The 16,247-nt window shown below is 34.7% G+C and overlaps 1 protein-coding gene and 1 pseudogene across 2 annotated transcripts in view; one reads left to right on the top strand and one right to left on the bottom strand.

The window, feature by feature from the left end:
• PARP8 (poly(ADP-ribose) polymerase family member 8) overlaps nt 1–16,247 on the top strand; it is a 149,403-nt gene that overhangs the window by 31,017 nt on the left and 102,139 nt on the right. The gene's annotated exons all lie outside the window — the stretch shown is intronic.
• LOC118606953 lies at nt 9,728–9,846 on the bottom strand (annotated as a pseudogene).

Genomic DNA, 16,247 nt, shown 5'->3' with positions numbered 1-16,247 from the left:
AGGGAACTGGCTTACTTTTGTATCCTTCATTTGGTTTGGGAAAATGAAACAGAGAGCAAGTTTTGGAATTACTCATTCCTGAGTTCAAAATTTTAGTCTATTTTCCTATTTTCCTACCTTTCAGCCCTTTAGCATGTTACTTAATCTTTAACTTCCTTAGTCTCATATCTGGACTATATCTAGCAGTAATAACTTTCTTACTAGGTTGTTAGAAGGATTAAATGATTACATTCTAAGGAATTTTATTATAATGATGGCAAATAATGAGGGTTTACTCAGTTGATAGGAATCGTTGTTAATATTGGATGGAGGGGAAAAATAAGGGGTTGAAAAACTCCCAATCATCTGTCACTTTATCATGGGATCATAAGATTTCTCATCTTAAGAACACAAACTATCTTATCTGTTTTATTTTTGTGGTAACTTGCATAGCACCTCGAGCAATGCTCTTCACAGGTGAGATGCTGGTGAATGTTAATAAAACTGCTTGCGTATTCAGACCACTGATCTAGCAGCATATGTGTTGTTTGAAGGCCTTTATCTCTGTGCCAGCCCCTAGGGTTAGAATAATAGATCTTTTTCAGCTGATGTAATTCTGTCTCATTAAAGAGAGACTTACCTGGACATCTGATGAAATTTTCCTTTGAAGATTTTATGTCAATATGGGGAGCCATTAATAAATTTTTGTTTTTATATTTGCTTATATTTACATTTGCCTTCAGACTTCTTCCTTCTTCCTTTGCTGTAAGACTTTGAACTTTCATAATCTTGAAATGTAGGGGTTGAGGTCTGTTTTTAATTTCTTAAGTAAAAAATTGTCATCTGGGGAAGCTTACTAAAAAAGAATAATGGACTATATTATTAATTTATTCTGTGAGTTTTTATTAATATCTGCTATGTGGCAGGCACTTTGCTGGCTGCTGGGAATATAATAACAAGCACAATGAATGTACTTGGTTTCATTATGCAATTGGGCAAAAATATTCAATGAGTGTTTCCAGTACTGTTGTTAAAAATGTGATATAATAATTGTTAGCAAGACCTATTTTCAAGAAAAATATTATGGGTCGTTGTTGATAAAACTCAGTGAAGAAATTTGATTAAGGTAAGGTGAGTGTTCAAAGAAAGGAGAAACCATATTACTTTGAGTAATGCACTGGGGTTTTTAAAGATGATTATAATTTAGAAAAGTATCAAGGAAGATGATAACAGTGACATTAAAGATGGTTAACATTTGCTGGGCACTTATATGTTCCAGACAGCTACACACACACACACACACACACACACACACACACACGCATTTACACGCTCTGAGTTGACATTTTCACTTTTTGAGCATTTAACGTTTTTAAAAAGTCTGTTACTGTTTAATTAAAACTTTGTAGGGAATACCTTTTTATGTTATCACCCCAATTATATCAGAAATATAACATGAAAATAGTAGGAGATAGTGGGAAAATAATATGACATAAACATGAACTTTTTGTGTAATTAGTGTAACATAAGGACATTCCAACTTACCAACAGTTAGCGAAGAGAAAATGAATTTAAGACAAAGAAATTTTAAAAAGCTTTTGGTAGCTAATTTAACATCGTTGGCTTTTTACATTAGATAACCCCTAGATTGCTAATTGTTCTAACTGCTGCTTCATCTTTTCATTGCTAGTTGAAAGTTTGCAGTGTAGAGTAAGGCAGTCGTAAGTGTTTATTCTTAGGGAGAAGGCAGAAATGTCCTAGATTCTTTCAGCATGTGAGCTGGAGCCATCCGTGTTAGACTGGTGAGGAGCCTGAGGTTCAGGGACAGAAATGACACATCCCAGGTCATGCAGCCACCCTGCTCATAGGCGACCCAGCATGACGTACAGAGCCACATTTTCTTATTTCAATATGTTTTTCATAAAACATGACTTCTAGGCGGAAAACAAATGCAAAACGTGAGCCTCCCCTCCCCCTTTTTAAATTTTAGAAATTTAGAAATAAACTATTTGTTTATTGTAAAAAAAAAAAAAACTGAGTAAATGGACTTTGATTTCTTTATTAATCTTTGTCTGGGAAACCATTAAAAAGAGGTAGTAAATTAAAATTGTAGCCTTGCTTTCTTATGTTGGTGGACAGAGTGAAGGAAAAACTAGACCTGTAGCAAGATTATACAGAAGGCTTAGACTTCGCATTATTGCCAGTGGTAAAGATTAGTCAAAGAGTAAAATAAGGAAAAGTTTATTTGGTTTTCCATTTCGGCTCAGAAAATTTCTTCCCAGTTAATACTGTGTTTGTTTTCAGCTTCCCCGGCCTTTATTTCGAAGTCCAAAGCCTGCTAACTGCCGGAGCCCTATATTTATAGCATCTCTTTTGTGGCCATTCAAGTCAAACACACTGTTTGTTACCTTTGACATCATCTTTGGAATTCTGTGTTGTTCAGCACCAGCCGTCTGTTTAGAGAGTACGACCTTATTGACGGCATTGTCTCGATTCTGCCTGAACAAATGCTCTTCCATTTTTTAATAATTTAGTTGTTTCATTACAGTTCTTATTTTTTCTCCACATCTCACTCAGACCTGTTAAAATACTGAAATTTGAGAAAAATATAGATCGAACCATTTGAATTAGTTTAGTTTTTGAGTAAAGAGAGAGTAGCGAAGTAGAGGGAAGAAGATAATAACATCCCCTGGTACTCGATAGAAAGGGTCAGGTATGCAAGCATGCTCTTCAGCTAGCAGGGGGAGTATCAACAACCTCCAAGTTCTCAGCCTGTTGGGTGGACGTCACCTGATACATGATAGGCAGTGCTCGTTGTCATGACATATACCCAGAACTTGCATGGTAAAAACATGAAAGCTTTTCAGCCTCTACCACAATATGAGGCATGTAGCTCAGTGAGAAACAAGAATCCATTCCTCATCATTCTGGATGAGAGTCCTGATATTGACTGACCCTCCTCTTCTGTATACATATCCTGATAATTCTACTTGACATACATAGATCCTGATTGTCAAGTGATCATCCAAAAGGCCATTTAACTGTTATCTTTAAGGCCATAATCAGAAAATGTAGCTTACTTTTTCCTACCATCTTCGAAAAACTACTCTGACAAAGGTATAGTTACCTGAGTGAGCACATGGTCATCTACTTTATTTAAATTTTTAGTTCCTAAATCCTCACATCTATAGACTTGTAAAAAGAATTTCAACATTCCATTTCTGAAAGTTTTTCTTTTAAGTCTGTCCTCTCATACATGATAGCCATGTCTAAGAGCAGTTGTTGAGCACTTGAAATGTGGCCAAATTGAGATGTGCTGTAAGTATAAACTACACACCGAATTTCAAAGATTTAGTATAACAAAAAATATCTTCTTAACAATTTTCATATTGATCACGTATTGGAATGATACCATTTTGGATATATTGTATTAAATAAAATATATTATTAAAATTCATTTTATCTGCTTCTTTTTACCTTTTTAATATGGCAGTTTAAAATTACAAATGTGGTTTGCAATGTATTTCTTTTGTATAGAGCTGCTTTAAAATAAGAAAGCATGAAAAATTTCAAAATGGTTTTAGAAGCCTGGACTCGTTGATTTATTTGCAGATTTGCAAGATTACTCCAGAGCACTATAATTTTAAAATTTAGAGCTACATCTTAATCAGTAGTTTGCTTTGTAAAGCAAGTGAAAGCCTTAATATTGCATATGGGATAGATATGACATTTGCAAATGGACAGACGACAAACAACAGCGGCACCTTTATTGCCATCCTGATGATCTTCGCAGTGCAGGTTGAGACTAATGTATAGCATGGAAAATGCTTTGGTGGAAATTTTAGTCTTAATTTATTACTTTAATATTGTGATTATTGACAGAACTAGCACTATATTGGGTTTTGCTTTGGTTCTGTGTTATGCTTTGATGAGTTTCCAGACATCAAAGTATATCAGAGAGTTTTCTACTTGTGAGTTTTACATGCCTCACTTGATTATAGGCAGGCAACCATGGTAGTTAATTAGCTTGCTTCTTTTTTAATTGCCATTTCCTAATGTGTCACACAATTGAGGGAAGAAAAATACTAATTTCATAAAGATGTGTGATATTTTTAGTTAACTGGACTCTTTTTTAAAATCAGAAGGCTGTGGTAAAAAAATAAAAAATTGGAAACATAATACTTGTGTGAGATAAATTATTGAAAATGGAGTTTTTAAAGCAAGTACTTTTATTACTTTCAGAAGTAGTTTACTGATTAAGACAGCATGGCTCAGGAGAATGTGTGGTTTCAGAAATAAAAGAGGAAAAGAACATGGTGATGCCTTTTGCTCAAGCACCTACGGACAATTTTCTGTAATATCTGGCACAGCTGTGAAGGGTAGACGGGAGTCAGGTTAATGACAATAACTGATGTAATAAGACATGGTGATCTGGGTATATTATTTCAGGGCACCGAGATGCAAACCAGTTGGAAAAAATAAAAATAGCTGAGTTTCTATAGATACAGTGCAAACATGGTAAAGGTGGTAAAATAAGATATAAGCACTATGGATATAACCAGCATAGGAACTAAAAATACACGTGTTGAAAAGGATTTGGTAGGACTGGGCTAGGACTTGATTTTCACTATGATCAAGGCGCACATATCATTCAATTTGCCATTTTTCTGCATGTTATTAATATATTTATTTCAATCTTGGGCAGTGTTTCTTAAAATGTGGGTCCAAGTTCAGCTGCATCAGAATTATTGAGGTGCATACAAACTATTCCTAAGTCCTACTTCGGAACAATCGAATCAAATTTTCTGGGTGTGATGCCTATAAATCTGTATTTTAACTTGAATCTCAGTGGAATCTTGAGAACGCTGAAGTGTGAGAACCTCTGTAAGGTGTGTCAGAATACATTTGGTGAAAATTTTCTTGACATGTAAAGTGTTTCAGCAGTAACTGAAATGAACGTGCACAATAAGCTCATGGGGACTGGTATAATATACAACTCTAGTCCGCCCTGAATAGCGTAATACTGGGATTTACAATGTACTTTTTGATAGTGGCAGTTGGGGACCAGCTATTACTGTTGGTACTCTCACTACTTTTGAGGCTAAGCAAGTCTTTTCTTAGTATTTTGTAGTTGTAACATCGTGAGAGAGACATAGGAAATTAACCCTAAACAAAGTATTCTTTTTCCTGGGGTGGTGGTTTCTTGTCACATTGAGGATGGAATCCTCGTTATAGCCAGATTATGTATTCTACAAGGAAAACACCATATCCACTGCTTCAGTTATGATATTTTGGCAGCACCTGGACTCAAACAGGCTTAAATAAAAAGGACATTTATTATCTCAAATGAGTGAAAAACCAGAGCTTGCAGTAAGCTATAGTCAGGACATAAATCAGGGACTAAGGGTGGTCATCAAGGAACCTGGTTTATATAGGTTTCATCCTTAGGCAGTTTATTGTTTTGTTTTTAAGATGGCTGCCAGTAACACCCTCACTTTGCATGTTTTCTTGTTTAGATTCAGGAGAAAGAGTGAGAGGAAATCAGTCATCTAAACCAGGAATTCAGTTTTTTTCCTTCATTCCGATTAGGTTGATACGAAGCTAGGGATGGGCCATTTTACACTAATTCTTGGAAGAGAGAGAAGTGGATACACGAAAATGTGAAACAAGTAATACAAATTTTATACTTAGACAAAATGTGTGATAATCATATATAATACTCGAGCACTTACTATATGTTGAGCATTGTTCTAAATAGTTTTTATATATTAACTCATTGAATACTCTTTTTACTAGATTAAATTCTATCGTCATCCCATTATTCTGATTTTTATAGATTAGAAAACTGGGATATAGGTTAAGTGACTTGTCCGAGGTAACATAAGTAGGAAGTGGCAGAGGAACATCTGAACTGTTAGTCTGGTTCCAAGCTAACTCCTACCTGCTACAATATGACCAACACAGTAAGCGCTTGGTGATATTGGTCAGCTTGAATAAGCATGGTCTTCGAGAGGTGAGAGTCATAGTGTTCCTGAATTAAGCTTATTGTTATAAATATTTAGCTTGCTGGTGGTCGTAACAGCTTGCTCATATAGGTATTATATTAATTTCAAATTGAAGTAGAGTGCTTGTTCAAACCAGAGGTAATAATGATGATAATAGTAATAAAGAGATAATAATAATGATGGTTAATCAACTTGCATTGCAATTATAGATCTGTTTGAATGAACTTAGATTTATGATTGCATCATTATCTAGAAAGGTGACTATTTTAAATTTCCAAAACCCACGCATTCATTTTTTCCTCTTTTACATTCACTAAGCAAAATATCCACTTATTCATCTAGCACACGTATATCTACTACATGTGGCTCTCCAGGTGAGGATGATTCAAGGCTAAATAAAAACACTATCTTTGCTTTTTTAAGAAATTCATGGCCTGGTTAAAGAAAACAAACACAGCTGTAATATTGAGTAATAATTACTGAAATAGAGGAATGGAGAAGCTAGCATAAAGAGGCAAGGTCTACAAGTTGTTGAGAAATGGCAAGAGTTTGGGGAGGTTTTTAAAGGAAAAACATTGTGAAAGATGAAGTGGATAGACCAACCCAGTCAGAAGGGTTAGATAAAACCATTTCAAGAAGAGTGAAGAGCATTTGCAAAGGCACTGAAAACCGACGTGCCTACATGTTTGGGTAATAAAAGTAAAGTGCCTTATTATAATAAGTTCTAAAAAAGGATGAGAAGGAAGGTGGTAGGAGGAATGTCTGAATTTTTAGGATTTGTTGAATTTTAAATCTTTAAGACATATTTGTTTGTCATTTGGGCCAGAAAAATATTTTAACCTTAAACATTTTGATTTTTAGTTTAGATTTAGAACCTTGTTAATTCAAGATCCCTGTTATTTAATACAACAGATAATTTTCAGATTATTAGTCACATCGCAGTGTCCTCCCTGTGTATGGCCAAAATAATTCTTTAATACTGGATGTGTTTCAAATTACTGAAGGAGTGTGCTATTTGAAGAAAAATCATTAATCATTTCATATTTAAAATGAAGGCCCTGTATTATACAGTTTAAACATTTTTTTAAAGTATAGCATATGAGAAATATATCTTTTGCATAAAGCATGCTATAGATCTACTTTTAAAGCATTGGACTACCTTATTGATTTTATTGCAGTGGAATTATAATATTTCATTATTATATGGTTGCTTCAAATTAGTATAGATGCTGATTTTATTAAGCATTTTAATATGTCTATATACTTGAACTAGATTCTCTTTGGGATATATTTTAAAAGTGGAATTGTTTGACTAAGGTAGCCTCACGCTCAACAATTGCTTTGTAATATATTCTAGACAAAAATGGATGAAAGTCACCATTTCCCCCATTCTTGCCAGTAATTGATATTACATTTAAAAATTTGTACCAATATTATGGTGTTACATCATATCCCATTTGTGTTTAATTTGTGGTTACTAATTTTAGTGATTAAGATCAGGGTTTTGAGTCCAAAAGTTTATTTTTGATCCAGGCTCTTTGTGATCTTGAATAGTTACTTAATCTCTACTATAACTTGATATAATAAACATAAATATTTAACTCAGAGCTCAGAATTGTATCTACAATACATGGAAGCAATAATAATAGTATTAGTAATAATAATAATAAGAGAACCAACAGTTTTCATCTCGTTAAATACCTTACACTTTCAGAGTGTTTTTACTTAAAACTTGGCTAATCTGATCATTTCCTGATTCATATTTTAATAGTCCATTGTGATGCCTGTAACACAGAGTGATTGATTTCTGCAATTTTCATATCCTGGTACATGTATATGCTGCTTATGAAATCACTTCTCAAGGGTTTTATAATTTACCTCAAAATCTATATTGCTATCATTTTTATTGGGCAGTCTTATCCAAGTGTTAGTTAGATTTGCATGTATTTATGTAGTTCACTAAATCAGTGTGTTCTTTCTAAACCTATATAAAATCTTTTTATACACATTTATAAGAGCATGTATTGATTTAATAAATCAGACACTTTTCAGTCATGCATTGATGTAGATTGTTGTTTATATACTGTTTAAGAGTAGTTCTTTAGACAGGGTATATAATTCATTCAATTAACACAAATATATGACCAGTCAGTATTTACCTCCCATGGCCCAAATCCTGAAGGAAAGAAACTTTCTTTAATACATAGTAGTTAGAATTGTTGCTAATTTGATTATTCTCCTAGGGTGTTTATATATTTCCCAGACCTTGTAAATTTAGATTTTTTAATACTCATTTCACAGTAACAATTAATTAGACTTGACAGCTGCTTAGAATATATATAGTCTTTTTTCCTCCCCAAAACAATAGGCAAATTCTGAAGGTTTGATTGAAATTCTTAAGTCATTAAAACTAACCTCCTAATGTCTGCATATAAAATAACTCGAATGATTTTAAGCCTTAACTTTTGGAAGTTATTCTAAAGACACGGACATGTTCTGCTGTTTTTTAGAGGACAGTAGCCAAGTGTAGAGACCATACTTACTACTTGCCAAGATTGTCTTTTGAAACTCGACTATGTTGATTGCTTTTTTTGGATTTGATTGAATACCAGTATTATTCTGCTTCTGTTGCTCTGATCTCTTGTTATCAGTGGGGAGTTTTTTTTTTTTTAATTTAACCTTTATTAATTGAAGTAAATATATAATTATAAAATTAGACAGTGTGAGCTTATATCAACTGTATTTACCATATTTTAATATACTTAAACTGCTTTTTATTGACAATTTTAGACAGTTTCTATTGATTGTCTGTTATATTAGTGTTTAACTCATATTTCTTTCGTCCACAATCTCTCAATATGGGCATTTTCACAATTTTTGGTTGCATCAATAATTGTTACATTTGCAGCACCTATACTATTTTAACTCTTGTGTTTTTTCCTTATATATATATTTTTTCGGTTCTTTTAGAACTTTTGTTATGGCTCTCAATAATTTTCCCAAATGGTCAAACATCAAATAAATGATCGGGAACTCATCTCTACCCACTCCTTGCCCATCCTAGAGACCTCTCTGAGCCCCGTCCCCCTTTGTTTTCTTGAGTCTGAACCATATTTTCGGTAGATCTGACACACATGTGTTATTCTTCACCCTAGCCCTAGCCCTGTGTCTTGTTTCCTGGATGCCATACTTTCCTTGTTATATTGAAACATATACTCTTTTAGCTGTCAAAGAAAAGTTGTGTCAAAGGGCATTTTTGGGGGTCTGGGCATGTCGTAAATATCTTTATTTGGTCTACATTTTAAATGATAGATTGAGAAGGTATGGAATTCTGGGTTAGAACTCATTGATCATAATTTTGAAGGTATTGCTCAATATCATTGTATCTAGTGCTGTTCAGTTATCTGAGTACCCTTCTGATTCTGATTCCTTTCTATGTCCTTGTATCTCTCTGGAAGCTTTTCAGAGCTTTCTTTAACCTTAAAGTTTTGAAATTTCATGATGACGTGGCTTGGTGTGGACTTTTTTTTTTTTTAAGCCTCTTAGATTTAGCATTCACAAAAAAGCCTTTTAGTGTAGATGCAGATGCTCCTGTCCTTCTAGGAAATTATTTTATACCTCTGACAACATTTTGTCACCTCCTTTTAACTTATTTATTTATTTTTTAGGCGAGGCAACCCTTGGTTGACCTCACAGATTGCAAGGACCTTGTCAGTTAACAATCCCTTATTTTTTTATTTTTACCCCTACAGCACCTAGTCTTCGTAGGTGGTCTCCCATCCGAGGACTAACCAGGCCTGCCACTGCTTAGCTTCTGAGACCAGACGGGATCTGGCTTGTTCAGGGTAGCATGGCCGTAGATTTCCTTTAACTTTTTTTTGAATCTACTGTTGTTGAATTTCCTGTAATGATTTATGTTTCTTTTCTTTTTATTTTTTTCCATGTCTTTTTGAAGATTTTCTCAGTTTTTTCATTCAAACTTTTGTTGAATATTTAATTGCCAGTATAATATTTTTAATTTTCTAGGGTTTGCTCTTAATGAAAAAAAATTTTTCCCCTTAATTTTTTCCTTTTGAAAATACTTTTCAAAACATTTTGTTGTTATGTACTTGATATTTTCTGACAATCTGTGTCCCTGTATCAATTTAAGTTTCTTCTTCCTTCATTGATTCTGTTTTCTTCAAGTTCTCTTTTGTCTTTGTTTTGGTCTCCTTACATTCATGTTGGAGGCTTTTCACACATGTCTAATAATCTTTCGCTGCTTCTTTGCATTAAAGAGTCAGGCGGTGGGTAAAATATAGTGATAATATATGTAACCATTGTGGAAGAAGGCAGTAATCAGTGCAGTAGCTACAAGGTTTAAAGGACTGCTTCATCTCAGGACTCATCCAGAAATTTACTTCTCCCATGAAATATACCTGGCATCATTAAACCCTACTACTGTTGCAAAAAGTAAAAGAGAGAAAGGGAAAAAATAGGAGAGACAGACCAAGAGACCCAAAGATATGGATCAATAAGGGTGTGTGTACAAGTATATATGCAGGAGTGGGGGTAGAAGGGAGAGAGAGAGAGAGAGAGAGAGAGAGAGAGAGAGAGAGAGAGAGAGAGAGAGAGAGAGAAGAGAAGAGAAAGAGAGAGAAGAGAATGTTGTAGGATGTTGAGATGTTGAGAGTGGGGGTAGGTGGTGAATAGATGAAAACGAGAATATATATTCCAATGTTTGTGAAATGAACTTAATGACCCTTCAGTAAAGAGAAGCTTTGTGTAGATTTTGGCCAGAAAAAAAAAATGGCAAAGAAGGAAAATTCACATTAATGATTTTCTGTGGTTAATTATTGTTTTTTATTTCATTACATCATTATTCCTGAAATAGTCTTTCCTGAGTTAATTAAAGGTGATAAAATGAACACCTTCCATCAGTTTATTACTCATGTACACATTTCTGCTACTGTTATAAAAGAGAGATCCATTTACATGGCTGGTTCAGCGTGAAGTATAAATTGAATGTTTTTTGTAATGACATGGAATTTTTTTTGTTTGTAATTTCATTACTTAGATTCTACTTCTGATTTTTTATCTCTATTTTGGGATGATTTGTGAGGCAATTATTGCTGTTAACCTTAGAATTTTGTCAGTAATAGTATAGAGGAGTACTCACATGCTTCTTATTTATATCCTTTTAAGAAAGAAATCTTTCTATTTAAAAGAATCAGAGGTAAGAACGAGTTCAACACCCAGTGGTAGCTAGATCTCACTGAGTTCTGTTAATTCTCATTCCTAGTTTTCTCCTTTGTTCTGGAAGGAACCTTTCTAGAGAAAGATAAGAAATAGCTTGTGTGTGTGTGTGTGTGTGTGTGTGTGTGTGTGTGTGTGCGCGTGTGTGCGCGCGCGCGCGCACAAGCACACACACACATTCCTTTACATTGCAGATTTTCTTGGATTTCATCCTCCTTTTTCAAAGTGTCAGTATTTAAGTGTGACAGGGTTAGCAGTGTAACTCTGCTATTGACTTTTTAAAAATAAGGTAATCGTATTGCCATACCTGTATCCTATATATTTGATTAGATATCTGGCTTGAATGACTTAACCTAGACTTGGTGTATCCATCTCTATTTATCTCTGTTTCTGTCTCTATATGTTTGTACACACACATACAAAGATATATATAGGAAAAGCATTCAAATGTATATCTGAGTATACACTTACACACAAAGATATATATCTTTGTATGGGTGTAAGTGTATACTCAGATATACATTTGAATGCTTTCCTATCCTCAGTATGTTTAATACTACCTTTGAGAAAGCTAATTGTTTGTTGTTACTGGTCATCTGTGAAACAGCATCTTGATTGCTGCTCTAATAAACACAGCTATCTAATTATGAACCTTTCCTCCCTCATCCTACCTCCTCAGAGCTGGGCCATTTGGCCTTTTATAGAGCTATCTCTTCTAACAACCTTTGTTTCAAACTTTTTTTTTCCCTATCATACATCGTTTTTTTTTTTTTTTTTTTAATACAAAGAGAGAAAACCATGAATGAAAATGAGTGTATTCTCTCTAGGTTAGGGGTAAAAGCGAATTAATTTAATCCAATTATGTGCCTTGTCCCTCTTACCTATCTCCCTCCCCACCACCCTCACCCCACCCCGGCCCCGACCCGTTGGTTGATCCAGGGCTGGCTGTGGGACCCACATCTGGCCTTTGAGATGTGAGGACTTTGCTGCTGTGAGGCTTCTGGAACTGACCCCCATGCTCTGAAGAAGGAAACACACAGGAGGCCTCTTCTGCCTCAGACATTCTCATGTGGATATGACGTTGGAGCTGCAGCAGCTGTCTTGTGGACCACACAGGGAGTTACCCAAAGAGAAAACTGATATGCTGAGAGACAGCCAATGCTTCAGTCCTTGATGACACTGTTGAGCTGCTGAGTTAAACACTTAAACAGTCACCTCGCCATGTATACCTACATGCATTTCTATGCTTTTTCTCATGTAAGACAATCAAGGCCCTGTTTCTAAAGTCAGTTCAGTTTGGGTTTTTAAAATTTGCAGCCAAAAGCATTATTGATGAAACACGTCATTGCTTTACCTTTTATTTCCATTTCCCCTGGTGATTATTAACACCTGTTAACCCTCTTTTTGCTTTTAAGCCAGTGGAGGAAATTGTAGGCCAGGTTATTTTGTCTAGTATTACTGGGATAATGATAAACATTGAGAGAAACAAAACTCTGAAGGATTTTTCTGTAAAATTGATTTACCTACATCCCAAAGGATCTCATTACTTCTTTCATCTCTGACAAATATTTATGGAACAATATGCTTTTCTTTTTCAGTTTATAGGGGAATAACTTTTATTAATATTCACTTTATTCAAAATGGTTTGAAATAAATTACAAAATGGAATGGCAGAAACTAAATTATCTTATGTCCAAAATAATAAGAACAAACAGTGTTTGGTGACCTTTAGTTATTGTAGACTTCTTCCAGAGATATACATTTAGAAACATATTTGGCTTTTATTAAAAAAAAATAAATTTTGGAAAGGGTCTCCTCTATAGTGAATATATATATATATATACTGGTTTGTAAGGCATCTATAAAACAACAACATGAATTGTTCATGTTTTTAATAATTTGCTTACTGTACTATTGATTGCAGGGGGGGAAAAAGGAACATTTTAGAATATCCAAATTTATGTTGATTTTACATTAACCTAAGGAGATATTGTATTGTAAGAATGGTAGCAGCCGTTAAAGATTCTTGTCCAAACAGCTTGCCAGGTTTTTAAATTATTCTGCTGTATTATTTCTCCACTTAATTTATTCAGTAAGCACTGACGACCTGGCTCTACAGGCCAACCAGAATACAGAGAAGTCCCTGTCCTCATGGAACATCCTGGTCAGGGGACAGATAAAGACACAGACAGTATATTTCGATGTTATAGTGACAGCACGGGTATGTGCAGGGAGCTGTGGGAGCACATAGGATGGGAACCAAATACAGATCTGGTGGGGAGGAGAAGGAAAAAGATATTCTGGTATAAGGAATATTTAAAATAGGAAACTAGGAGGCACAGAAAATGTTTTTTGGAAAAGTTCTAATGCTAATACTTGGCTTGATCCTTTTCATATTTTTATGTTCGTGGCATGAGATTATGTCATAAGCTCAATGCATAGCTCTAATAATAATAACGAATTTATTAGTGTTGACCAGGGTGGTTAAGAGGGTGAGCTTCCGTCGAGTACTTGCGGTGTGACTTGAGGCGTAGTAATTGCACTGTATTTTGTTCATCTGTAAAATGGGGATGATAGGAATCTGTATGTTAGAGAGCTGTTACGAGGTTTCGGTGTGTAGATTTAGAAGAGTGCTTGGCACATGCTGAGTGCTCAGCAAACATGAGTTGTTGTTGTTGTTGTTGTTGTCGTCGTCATTGTTGTTGTTATGATCTAATCTTTTCAGTAATCTGACAAGGTAATGTGGTAGACAGAATAATAGATACCAGGATGTTCGCACCCTAATTTCAGAACCTGTGAATATGTTTCCTTACATGACAAAAAGGCATTTGCCGATATAGTATGTTATTATAGGTACTATTCCTATTTTACAGTGTAGCAATGAGCTCTGGGAGGTTAAGTTGCCCCGCCAACCTGCCAGCCTGCAGTTGCCCTGGTTTTGGCCTTCCTCCAGTTTCCTCTGCTTGCAAGTCCTGATCCCAGCACAAAGTCTTAAACTGGCAGATTGCCTCTCTTCTCCTTGAGATACATTTTTTCAGGTAGCCCACCACTAGCTGTTCCCCTCTGTTAAATCACTTAAAAACTCTCTTCTAACCCTTTCTCTCTTTTTAAAAGTTTTAGAAATCTCTTTTTCACTGATAGCTCTCCCATTCCTCCTGTCCTTGTGAATTTACGCCTCCTCTCTCCCCCACAGAAATCCGTGGTCAGCCAGCCATTCTCAATGCAAACAGCATATTAATTTTTGACCCATGGCAGTACCTCCTCTCACTCGCGTCCCCTCAGAAGACTGCGAACAGTAGCATAAATTCAGCCAAGATGACCACAGTAAAAAAAAAAGTCTCACGTGGCCTTTATGAAAACACCCACAGTTTTTGTACTCTTGAGTAATTCTTTCCATACAGTTAATGGTAGTGCAGTAGGTATGAGGCAAAATGTTCCTACACACTCTGCCAAAATATTCATAATGGATAAATTTCATGTTTTTGGACAAATGTCTATGTATTCACTTGTTTTTTTATGCATTTTCTAGGAATTTACTCATACTTTCATGAACTCCTTCCCCATTTTGGGGGAGGAAAGGAAATTGCAGTGCATACTTTTCTGAGTATGTGTGTCTGAGAGGCCTGGTGTTCTTAAAGACCTTTTATGAAAAGGAAATGCTGCAAATAAAGATTACCAAAATTGGTTATTTAAAAGCAAAAGACAATATGATTAATCAAAATTTTGAAATGTTCATTTCTAAACACTCACACTACCACATTACAGAAAATATTAAGGGGAATAAGTAAATGTTAATTAAGAGAATATTTTTAAAAACTAGTGTTTAAATATATAATACATAGAATATTTACTTTTATATTAACAAGTTCTCATTCTTCGAAATTGTAACTGTCAGGTCTTTACAGAACAGATATGTCCAGAGCTGCTTTCTCATTCTCTTGTAATGTACAAGAATAATTCAAACATTTTTCATCTGTTATATAAAGATGAACACTATAATAGATCTTTATATTAAGTTTTCTGTTCCCAGCTTTCTAACTGTAATTCCATTCTCGTTTTATTTCCACCTCTGCAAGTACATCTGAATAAATGAAACTGACATCGTAGTTATCCATTTTAATATAAATCTTAAATTTATTATGCTTTATGAAATGAGTAATTATTTCCATAACTTTGTTGTGCTTCAGAATGATCATATTAGAATCTTGTTTCCACACGGAGGCTGAGAATTGCTAACCTAGAGCCTTCTGTGAAGAAAGGAAGAAGCTGGTATTTTTATATTAGAATTTCGTTAAAATGCAAAAGAAGGCAACTTGGTGATGTGGCACAAAGATTTACAAGTAAGACAATAATGATTTGATATGAGGCAGTTCTGAATTAATAGATGTGTCAGTACAGTGAATACCGTACTTACTTACTCATCAAAGGTCTGGATGATAAATGAGCTAATGCCTATATAACACTAAGATTCTGTTAGAAGGAATTTAGTAAAATATGTAGTGTCTTGTTACTAGTGAATGTGTATTTGAATAAACATACTGTAAGTTTAGTGTATATTTGTATTCCATTCATTAATTTATTCAACGAATGCAGATTACACATCTGTTACGTTCCAGGCACTATTCTAGGTGCTGTGTTAATAACTGTGAGTAAGGAAAGGTAAGCAGGAGAAGATCACATTGGGCATTTTAAGAAGTTTGGATTTTATTCTAACTGCAGTGGAAGCCATTGCATTTTAATGAGGAAAATTATATAATTTGTAAATATGTAATAAGTTATATAATTAATAAAGAGATCACTCTGGCTTCTCTGCATGTAATGGATTATTTGGAGAAACAGAGGGAATTGGAAGACTGGGCAGAGTCCTTAAAGCAGATCAGGGGAAAAGTGATGGTGTCTTGTCTTGGGGTTAAGGAAGAAGAAATGCAGAGCAGTGGATAGCTTCAGAAAGTGGTGTCAGTAAGACGTATGCAATAGGTAGATACGGAGGAGGGCGGGTGTGGGAAGGAAGAATTAATCTTGGTTCTA

This window comes from Rousettus aegyptiacus, unplaced genomic scaffold (genome assembly GCF_014176215.1).
Source record: "Rousettus aegyptiacus isolate mRouAeg1 unplaced genomic scaffold, mRouAeg1.p scaffold_m13_p_8, whole genome shotgun sequence".
NCBI classification, from domain to species: domain Eukaryota; kingdom Metazoa; phylum Chordata; class Mammalia; order Chiroptera; family Pteropodidae; genus Rousettus; species Rousettus aegyptiacus.
This window is presented reverse-complemented; position numbering and strand designations above follow the sequence as displayed.